Below are 10,934 nucleotides of genomic sequence, written 5' to 3' on the forward strand. Positions count from 1 at the left end.
CCCAGAGCGGCCTTGCTCCTGAGGCAGAATCGGAGACACTGTCTGATCTGTGGCCCGGCCAGAGCTCTTCTGGGACGGTGTCCTGGGCTCGAACTCAGGCCCCAAGCAGAGAACTCCCTTGAGCTCCCTCTGAGAAGTGTTCACTGAGGAAGGAAGGCTGATACTCTGCCCAGAGCTCCTGGGGCAGGCCCTGGACTTTGCAGTGCCTGGTGTGAGAAAAGCCAGATGCCAGAAGGATTTAGGCTCCCACCAGCCCCCCCCCCCCCATCCCGCCCACAAGGGCTCCTCAGTCCTTGATGTCACTCTCTAACCTTGTCTCCTTGCACTTCTACAGTCTCCCTAGCCACTCTGACCTCTTGTTGCTCTTCTAATGCTGCAGCCCCAGGGCCTTTGCACTGGCCGCAGTGGCTGTTTCCTTTGCTATGAATGGTCTTCCCCAGACTGTCCCCTGGCTCTTTCATTCCCTTCCTTCAAGGCTTCATCTTCTGGATCAGGCCTACTCTGACTGCCAAAACCTACCCACTGCCCACCTCATGCCAGGCTCCCCTCCCTTATTCCTCTTTGGTACTTTTTCCACATGCACATCACCTGCTAACATACTACATAATTTAGGATTGAATCATGCCTATTCCTTATTGTCTCTTTGCCCTCTGTGATAAGATAACCCACAGAACAGGGATCTCTATCTGTATCCAAAGAAGCTAAAACACAGTAGATGCCTGAATGCATAGTATATGTGAATAGGTGTTGAAGACAGAAGGGAAGAAGGAAGGGAGGAAGGAAGAAGGGAAGGAAGGAATAGAAAATAGGGAAAGATGGGGTATCTGTGACTGGGTTAAAGGAGACGCACCCCTTAGCCAGCATGGAGGAGGCAGCTGGTCAGTACCACAGCAGCAAGGGAAATCTCCAAGGCAGACATTAAGGCTATAAGCTCTAGCCAGCCACCCCTCCTTTCCTCAAGGAGCACGGCTCACCCTATAGGAGCCTGGGGAGCCCCTTACAGGTAAGCTGTTATTCTCTACCTTTTGATGAAGAAAAATCTAAGGTCCAAACAGTTCAGTGCATGCACGGAGCTGAGCTGGGATCCAAACCCCAGGTTTGTCCAACTGCAGAGCCAGACCTGCTCCGCCAACTCCGTGGCTCTGCAAGGAAGAGCCCAGCCATGCTGTGCAGCCCGAACCAGTGCAGGAGGGGATCAGAAGGAGCCTTGAAAGGGCAACTGGACGCCCTGGGAGGAGCCAGCCTTGGAGAGGTCAGTGCGCTGCACAACGGCTGGAGCCACTTTTCTCACGAGGCATAACTACATCCATCCACAGAAATGGATGGCTCCCCACAAACCTCTCACTGTCAACTGCTTCACCCCTGCAGCTCTCCACCTTCTCCATAAACGCAGAAGAGGTTCACTTCATAGCCCATTTAGCTCTCAGAAATCAGACAGGGAACAGGTGCATCAGGAAAGATGCATCGTACATAGGCAGGTCATACCAGGAATGAGAACCCCACCTAAACCCTGGCCTTGGGTCCTGCAGGTTTGGGGCCATGCCTGGAGGCATGGCTGCCATCAAGGGCACTGCAATAGAAGGTCAAGTTCACTCAGAGTTAGAAAGCTCCATCCTGGGACATAGCAACTTATGTCAGACAGCAATAGTGGGTCCGTCAGTAGGGGGATCTCACACTGTCTGGTGGTGGCAGCAAGTGGCCCACACCTCCAGGTCTGCAGCAGGGACATCTCTCCAGCTCGAAAAGTCTGCCAGGAGTGTGCTGTTACAAGATGGTGCTGAGGGAGGGGCAGGAAGGGGAGCTCAGGAGTGTTATGACTCAAGGTCCCCTGGCCTCCTCATTCCAGATTCTTCCCATTAGTAAACAGAGATGACTCTTTCCCATAAAGAGGGACTCCAACTGCTGCCATTACTAGTCACTGGCAAGAAAACTACCAAATAAAGAAAAGACTGAATGACAAATCTACAGAAGGGATGCCCGATAGAACAATTAGATGTGGGAGACAAACATTCATTCACAGGCATCACCACAAGTCATGTATTGTGAATAAAATAGACATTGAGCTCCGTCAATAATAAAAGGAAAGGAACCCCAGCCTTCCCCACCCCGATAAAGTCACCCACTGTCCCTCAACCTTGGCATTGAGCTCTAGCTGATATCAGCTCCAAGACTGGTGAGGCTGTCAGACAATGCCACAGCCATGGCATCCCTTTCTCCTGCTCCTGAAAGCAGGCAGGACTCGCACGATCCCACTGTCAACTTACATTTGGGTCCAGCCCCTCCTTGCCATGCTTTAATGAGCCTCCCAACTATTTGCACAATAAATTATCCCAAAACTCAACAGTTCAAAACATTTACTGTCTCACAGTTCTGTGAGTCAGGAATTGGGCATGGCTTGGCCGATATCTGGCTCAGAGTATCTCATGAGGTTGCCACCAAGCTGTTCGCTGGGCTGCGGTCTTATCTGAAGACTTCTGGGGAAGGGTTTTTGCAAGCTGACATGATGGGCCTCTGATCCTTGAAGCTGTTCACTTGAGGCCTCCCTCAATGTCTTTTCATGTGGCCTCTCCACAGGATGGCTTCATGACTCATCATCTGGCTTCCTTAAACACACACACACACACACCCTGAGTGAGTGGTCCCCAAGATGGAAACCACCATCTTTTCATAGCCGAATCTGAGAAGCCACATCCCAGCCCAAGTGTCCATCGATAGATGAATGAATAAAGAAGATGTGAGATACACACACACACACACACACACACACACACACAGGAATATTATTCAGTCATAAAACAGAATGAAGCCTTGCCATTTGCAACAACATGGATGGAAATAGAGAGTATATGCAAAGTGAAATAAGTCAGTCAGATAAACACAAATACCACATGACTACACTCATACGTGGAATTTGAGAAACAAAACGAGTGAACAATGTGGGAAAAAAGACACAAACCAAAACGCATCCCATAACTTCTATTCATTAGAAATGAGTTAGGGGCGCCTGGCTGGCTCAGTCGGTTGAGCGTCCGACTGCAGCTCAGGTCATGATCTCACAGTTCGTGGGTTCGAGCCCCACGTCGGGCTCTGTGCTGACAGCTTGGAGCCTGGAGCCTGCTTCAGGTGCTGTGTCTCCCTCTCTCTCTCTCTCTCTGCCCCTTCCCTGTTCTCACTCTGTCTCTCTCTCAAAAATAAATAAATATTAAATAAATAAACATAATAATAAATTATATATAAATAAATAATAAATATATTTTTTAAATACTTTAAAAAAAAAGAAATGAGTTACAAAATCCAGACCCTGCTCAAGGGAAGGGGATTAAATGGGAGGTGGGCATCATCGGGGGTCATTTTAGAAGCTGCGTGCCACACTCACTACATGTGGGTGAGTGGGATGAAAAGATGGGGCCGATGGTCAGAGGAGCCTGCCGGCTGAGAGGAAGCCAGAGAGCCAAAGTAGGTAAAGGAGAGGGAGAGAAGGAAGAATGGAGGGAGGGAGTCAGGGAAAGAAGGAGGGAGACAGGGAGGGAGGTGGAGGAAGTTCATACAAGATGTGATATTTTCTCCCCAAGTTGTGTTACATTTCCCCCAGCAGTACAAGATGTAATGAAAGTAACAAGGAATTTAAGATTTGTGTTAACCCCACATCTGCTCCTTAATTCCCCCATAAACATGCTGATGCAGATTCCAAATAACAGAGAGTAAAGGGGATCCTTGGAGAAAATGGGGCAGTGGGTGTGGCCAGCAGCCCAGGCCTGCTGGTCCACACCCACTCTCTTCTCTCCCAGGACCCCTCCACTCATGCCCACTCCCCCTGCACCCACAAGAGAGGGTGGCCCATAGAGAAGTAGGAACCAAGAAACGGACCACCTTTTCAGTACAATGATGAGCTAGCCCAACTCATATGGCATCTGCGGTCCCCTCCGTCCTCAGGACTCCCGCTCACTGGCTCACCCCAGAGGGGCTGTGGCTCCGCCTGGTTCCTGGGAGGAAGGAGCTCAGAAGGAACATGGGCGTCTGGCCCAGGACTGCCAGTGGGGAGTCAGCTCTGAACAGACATCTGGAGAAAGAGATATAGACATTAATGAAAGTGAGAGAGTAGCCATGCCATCCATTTCCATGAGTAATTGATGACCACTTAAACTGTCAGGAAGGGCAGAGCTGGAGCTCCGGAAACCAACAGAGCCAGGGTGGTGGACAGCCTCGGTGTGCTCCCCGAGACAGGACAGAGGGGCCCCAAAGGCCCTTGTTTCTCTGTTCAGGACCTCCTAAGGACTCTCACATTTTCTTCCACGTCTTGTCCTCATTCTGCTACCTACTCACGCACCTCCCAGGAAGCCCGGGAAGGGCAGAGTAGGGTCAAGTTTTCCTCACTGTGGTGGGGGAATGGCAGGAGACCCAGCCAGGACAGTGGAAGACTGAATCAGACTCATGTCCCAAAGGCACCGGAGCGATGGTGTGTAGCTGGCCTCCAATCCCTCCCCATGTCCCCTCTGCCCACTCAGCTGCATCAAGGAGCTTCTTTGCCCTCTGGCTTCTGTTTGAGCAATGGACAACTGGCAGGAATTAGGGCAGGAGGAAAGTGGGTCAGGAATATGTACTCCCCTGACTCTCTTGGTGGAAGGCTGAGGGCTGGAAGTGTCTAGATTCCTCTCCCTGATGCTCCTGTCCAGCAGCCCTCTCCACAGAACACAGCCTACTCGTTCTAGTGCCCTCCCATTGGGTTCAGGGATGGGAATGGCTCCCACCATTACCAATCCTTCGGGGCTTCACCACCTTTACCCCACCTACATCCTTGAAAACAGTCCATCTCTTAAGATCTCCTCCATCACCCATGGGAGGGTGCCTGCTGGACCCTGACTACTGGAGATGGGCTAGAATCTGCCAGGAGCTGGGAGCTGGTGGAGATAAGGCAGGAGTGATAACTGGACAGAGGGGAGGAATGCTCTGGTGACCAGGGGCTGAGCCAGCCAGGCAGATCTGATGGCTGTGCAGAGGTGTCTGGCTGCCTCACAGGCTGGGGTCCGTGTGCAATGCCCACACTCTGGGAAGCTCTCTCCAGCTCCATGCTTGGGACACACAGCTTGCTCACAGGGAGGGCATGAGCCCCACAGCAGCCTTGGAAGGATGGGAAGTGGGATGCCTGGTTACTCTGCCCGAAGACAGGGAATCAAGCTCTCTGCCTTGAAGTGGACAGGGGCTGAGGGCCCGCTGCTATTTGGAAGCCAAGGGAAAGTGCACCACCCAATCCACTGGCCAGCACTGCAGTCAGCAGGACACTCTCCTGCCTCCAACCAGGCAGGAGGGCTCATAACAGCTTGATGTTCACCACGGAACATGCCTTCACTTTGAGACAGCAATAGTAGGAAAGGAAGTGCGGCGAAAGGCAAAGAGCCAGGGCTTTGGCGTCGATGACCCCACGTGAAAAATCTGACTCCACCAATCACGAGCTCTTTGACGCTGGAGATGTCACTTAAACCCTCCCAGCCTTGCTTTTTCCAGATATAAAGTGAGAAGAACAAACCAACCTCATGAATTCATGAGAGCATTAGAAATAATACGTGAGAAGCATCTGGTAGAACGCCTGGCCCAGAGATGGTATCCATCAACGATCGTTATTTTTAAAATAAAAGACAGGGGTGCCTGGGTGGCTCCGTTGGTTAAGCTTCCTTCGGCTCAGGTCATGATCTCACAGTTTGTGGGTTCAAGCCCCGCATCGGGCTCTGCATTGACAGTGCAGAGCCTGCTTGGGATTCTCTTTCTCTCCTCTCTCTCTCTCTCTCTGTCCCCCTCCTGCTGACATACACTTGCTCTCTCTCTCTTTCTCCCCCCCCAAAATAAACATATAAACTTTAAAAATAAATAAATAAATAAATAAATAAATAAATAAATAAAATAAAATAAAAGACAAAGTCAACCCAACCATTCAGATGCCAAGACTTCCCTGCATCCCTGCCAGGGTAAAGCTGACCCTGTCTCACAAGGCCTGTCCGGTCAGCCCCCAGCCTGTGTTCTCTGCTCCTCTCCCAACACCCCAGTCCTTCCTGGCTTTGCTCTTCTCTCTTGGGACTGCATTGATTCTTGACAAGAATACCTCAACTCTCCCATAAGCAGAATTTTCAGACATTATATTGCAACCTCCAAATCAACTTTCTCCTGCCGAACGTAGGGCTTTGGACCATCAGTTGATGAATGGATATTTTAATCTAAATAGCCAGTAATTGGGTATCAACATATTTATCAATATAGCAGTATTTGTATTATCCTGGAATACTGGCCCTTAGCCTCAAAAAGACAAGGTGTAAAGGGGAGAAATCAAGTTTCTCACTGGAATTAAAACAGAACAGGATAAGATCCAAATCAGATGCTACCAACAAAACTCTACTTTCATATGGATGTTCGTCAAGCAGGTCTAGGCCCTGGGTGTCCATCTGTGCCAGGAATAAACCAGTAGAAGATTACTGGCCAGCCTCGGGAAGGAAACGTAGATGGAGGGAAGGCAGACACGCGAGTTAAGAATTAGCTTCGGAAGAGCATTCCACTAGCAGAACCATATACACTAATATAACACCCTCCCCAAAATATGCATTTAAGAGGAAAAAAAAGCACAGATTAACAGTGTGTGTGATACACAACCATTTATGTGAAAAGAAGTACATGCACATCTCTGGATGGATACACAGAGCCAGGTAGCAGTGGGCATCTCTAGAGAGACAAACTGAAGAGGAAAAGTCAGCAATGGGGAGAAAGTATAACTTACCTCACTTCCTTTTTCTCTTACCATGTGATCGTAGGTTGTAATATAACGATCCAAATGCAGAAAAGATCCATGCATCCATATGTTAATAGCTTACAGATTCCTCCGTCAAGACAAACAGGCTGGCATTCCATCTTCTCTGGACAATCATTCCGAGAAGTGAATAAAACATCACCAAAGTCAACTTCACATTCTCCTGCTCAATCCTTTGCAGGATCCCTATCAGCAAGGAAGCCTTTTTCACATTAAAGATAATTTCCTCCAGCAAGCACATGAAAAGATGCTCCAGATCACTGGTCATTAGGGAAATGCAAATCCAAACCACAATGAGATACCAGCTCACACCTGTTAGGATGGCCACCATCAATTAAACAAATTAACAAGTGTTGGCGACGCCCTGGAGAAATTGCAACCCCTGCGCACTGGTGGAGGGAATGTAAAATGGAGGAGCCGCTGTGGAAAACGATACGAAAGCTCCTCAAAAAGCTCAACCTGGAACTACCCTATGATCCAACATCTCATTCTGGATGTATATGTAAAAGGATTGAGAGCCGCCTGGCTGGCTTAGTTGGGTAGAATATGCAACTCTTGAAATTGGGGCTGTGAGTTCAAGTCCCACACTGGGCATGGAGCCCAAATAAATAAATAAATAAATAAATTGCAGGCAGGGTCCTGATAAGATATTTGAACAGCCATATTCACAGCAGCATTAGTCACCATAATGGTTGCCAAAAAGTGGAAGCAACCCAAGTGTCCATCGATCGATGGGTAAAATGTGATGGATGCCTACCATGGAATATTATTCAGCCTTCAAGGGGAGGAAATTCTGATACATACTGCTACATCTACAATATGGATGAACCTTGAGGGTATTAAGTGAAGTAAGCTGGCCACAAAGGGGTAAATACCACATGACTCCACTTATACGAAATACCTGGAGACTCAGAAACAGAAAATAGACTGGTGGGTGCCATGGGCTGAGGGAAGGGGGGAAATGGGAGGTGGTTGCTTAACGGGCATAGAGCTTCAGCTGTGCAAAATGAAACACTTCTGGTGATGGTTCGCACAACGATATGTTAAGAATATGTGAATATGCTTACGACGATCGAACTGTGCGCTTAAAAATGGTTAAGACGATAAATTTTACGTTAACGTGTATTTAACCGCAATGAAAAGTAAGTTAATAAAAATAAATTTCCTCCGTCTCATAAATGTCACCACATGTTATCTGACAGAGCCCCTTAGAAGTCACGTTGTATATAGTTAATGTTTACTCTCTATGTAATGTTTTAAATCATCATGAATACCGCATCATGTTTCACACTCCCTTTTTAAAACACATGCACTCGCTCTGTGATTCTATGTTGTGCAGCGGTTTTGAAATGAGAAAAGTATAGCGATAGCAAACATCCGTGGTTGCAGGGGTTAGGGGTGGGGTCGGGGGTGGGGGGACAACTCTGGAGTGAAGCAGTTCTGTACCCTGACTGTAGTATGGTTATAGGGAGATATAGATCAGATTTCAATATCCACCCTCTCCCCCCCCGCCAAAAAAAAATTAGCACATGGAAAACCTAAGGAAATCCAGGTCAGGCCTGTAGTTTATAATATTGCACCAATGTCAATGTCCTGGTTTTGATCACTAAGGTTATGTGAACTGTGTCTTTGGGGTAAAATGGGTGACAGGTACATGGGAACTCTACTGTTTTTGCAACTTGCGTGTAAATCTGAAATTATTTTACAGCAAAAGGACTTTTTCAAAAATATGCACCCAATATTTGAAGAATTTGTGATACCATGTAGGTCTCTGGAGACGGAGCCCATTCTATAAGGTGTAAGTTGCCATTGACCTCTGTCTGCAGGACGTCCGTGCCCTCTGAGGTGCACTCGGGGAGAAATCAAGGCCTGTCGACACAGCATTCTTGGCGCCCCAGGTTCACGGCACTCTTGCATCACTTGCACCTACGAGGGCTTCTCCCTCAGACCACAGGGTCCTTCTTCCTCTTCAGTCTGAATCTCTTCATCATCGTCATCACCTAGAAGAGCTTATGGTCCCCCTTTGCAGCAGTAACCCCCGAGTGCCAGACATAGTGCCCAGCATCGTCTCATCCCGCCTACTCTTCACTGTCTCTGCTTTTTAGATGAGGAAACTGAGGCTTGGGGGGGCGGGGCAAGGGACTTGCCAAGGTCCCAAAGCCGGCCGTGGTTTGGATTCAAGGACAGGTCTGATGACACCCCCAGTTGGGTTCCCATGCCCCCCTACTGGCCACCTCAGCTGCCACCTGCAGGCTGGCATGTGGCAGCAGGTGCGAGACAAGCCGGTGGGGACAGGGCGCTAATTCAAGGCTGCCAGAGGAGCAGCTGTTCTCCGAATCCCGGCGGCCTGGGGCCATGCTGCTCTTATGTTCCCCGGTAGATAAAGTGATCCACTTAGGAGAAACTCTCTCCAGGCTGCGGGGCCATTAGCTCGCTGACTCCTGGAAAAACCATTTGGCCAGTGCTGACAGATATGGCCATTACACGGTCATTCAGCCTCTCTCGCTGCCCCATCCAGACCTTGGGAGAGGGAGGGGCCACGAGGCATACAAAGCTCAGGGGAGGGTCCTTGAGATTCGCTTCCTGGCCACCCGCTTCCTCTCTGCCCTTAGGCTGCATCTTGCCAGGCCCCAGTTGCTGCAGCAAAAGGCAGCTTCAGGCAGCATGATTTCAACGTGCTGCCAATGACCTTGTTCTCCTGAAAGTTGTTCACAAACTGCCTTCACATGTATTGTCTCCCTTGACCCGCACACACCCTATGGAACTGAAATTAGGATTATTATCTCCACTATACAGATAAAGAAATTAGGCACAAAGAGGCTAGGCAGCTTGTGCAATGTCACACAGCTAATAGTGTCGCCTGCCCCACACTGCTATGACCCCACTGGGGTGCTACCTGTATGGGGAACTCAGCCTCAAAGCAGAGTCTCCAGAGCCAGGGGTAGGGCAAGGGCCGTTCCTCTCTGCCAAGTGGAGGATGAGGCTGCCAGAGGACGTAGCCCTGACCCCTAGGAGCACCTGCCCCATTGGCACAGCCCAAGCAGCCCTTGACCTGGTGGGTCCCCAGCTTAGGTCAATTATCCCACACCTCCCACGCCCTCTGGATCCTTTGCTGAAGCTGGACGAATGCCCCAGGCAAGGCTTCACAGCCATTCTACAGCTGGCAAACCTCCTCTGCCCGCCAGCAGCACGGGCATCTCAAGATAGGGGTTGCCATGACATCTGGGGCACCCAGCTGATCCAGGCCAGAGTCCACAGCCCCAGCCCCAGCACTGACCACGTGCCCGGGTCCCTGCCACAGTTCTGGAGCCCAGATGCACCCAGCAGAGTCCGGGGAACTAGCAGCAGGTGCCCAAGCCCTAAGGAAGATCACTAAAGCACAATAGCCCACCTCCTGCACAGAGCCAGGCTCGGAAAAGAAGGTGTTTTGCCCAGCAGGGGCCAACCTTCCAGCTCAGAAGCCTGAGAGCAGATGGCAGACAGCAGCAGGAAGAGAAGGCTCAACACCGAGGCCCAGCCTCCGAAGCCCTATCCTACAGAACGTAAAGACCGTAGATGCTTCTACGGTACCCAGACGATGCTACCCTCCACCAAGATGCCTTGCTTTGTTTTGAGGCAGCTCAGAAAAAGGTGGTTTAAAAGTCCACGTCCAGGCAAGAGGCAGCCCCTTCCTGGTGGGTTTAGGGATAGATTCTGGATCTTGCTCTAGGACCGAGGGAGCATCTGGGCCTGGCTTGGCCAGGAGATCAGCTCAAACTAGGGGGCAGGATGTAGCCGTTTCTCTTAAACACAAAGACTGGAGATCCCTTGGGCCTGCCAGCCAGGCCTCAGCTCACTATCCACCTCGGACAGCACTGAGTGGTGCTAGGGCTCCGGGGGGTCCAGATTCAGAGTCCAGAGCTTTGTTGTCATTGCGAGGGGGGTTTAGACATGGTCAGGCATCTGGGGATGGCTCAAGAGGACACCTGGAGTATTCCACAGCCCTGGCATCCACTCATAACCAGGATGCTTGGCCAAGTCCTGGAAGGAAAATCACCAAACACTGAGTTCTCTGAAGCCTGGCTGTGTCCAAGACTGGCCCAGAAATGGAGCTGTGTTATCATTTGTTAAGTGAATATTGTACATCTCTGAGAGCCTCTGTCTC

The 10,934-nt window shown here is 50.0% G+C and overlaps 1 non-coding gene across 1 annotated transcript; it reads left to right on the forward strand.

The window, feature by feature from the left end:
- The first annotated feature begins 3,002 nt into the window (after nucleotides 1-3,002).
- TRNAC-GCA lies at nucleotides 3,003-3,087 on the forward strand. The gene has a single exon. It is a non-coding gene; the product is annotated as a tRNA-Cys (tRNA).
- Nucleotides 3,088-10,934: the final 7,847 nt, after the last annotated feature.

This window comes from Leopardus geoffroyi, chromosome D2, assembly GCF_018350155.1.
Source record: "Leopardus geoffroyi isolate Oge1 chromosome D2, O.geoffroyi_Oge1_pat1.0, whole genome shotgun sequence".
Lineage (NCBI taxonomy): Eukaryota > Metazoa > Chordata > Mammalia > Carnivora > Felidae > Leopardus > Leopardus geoffroyi.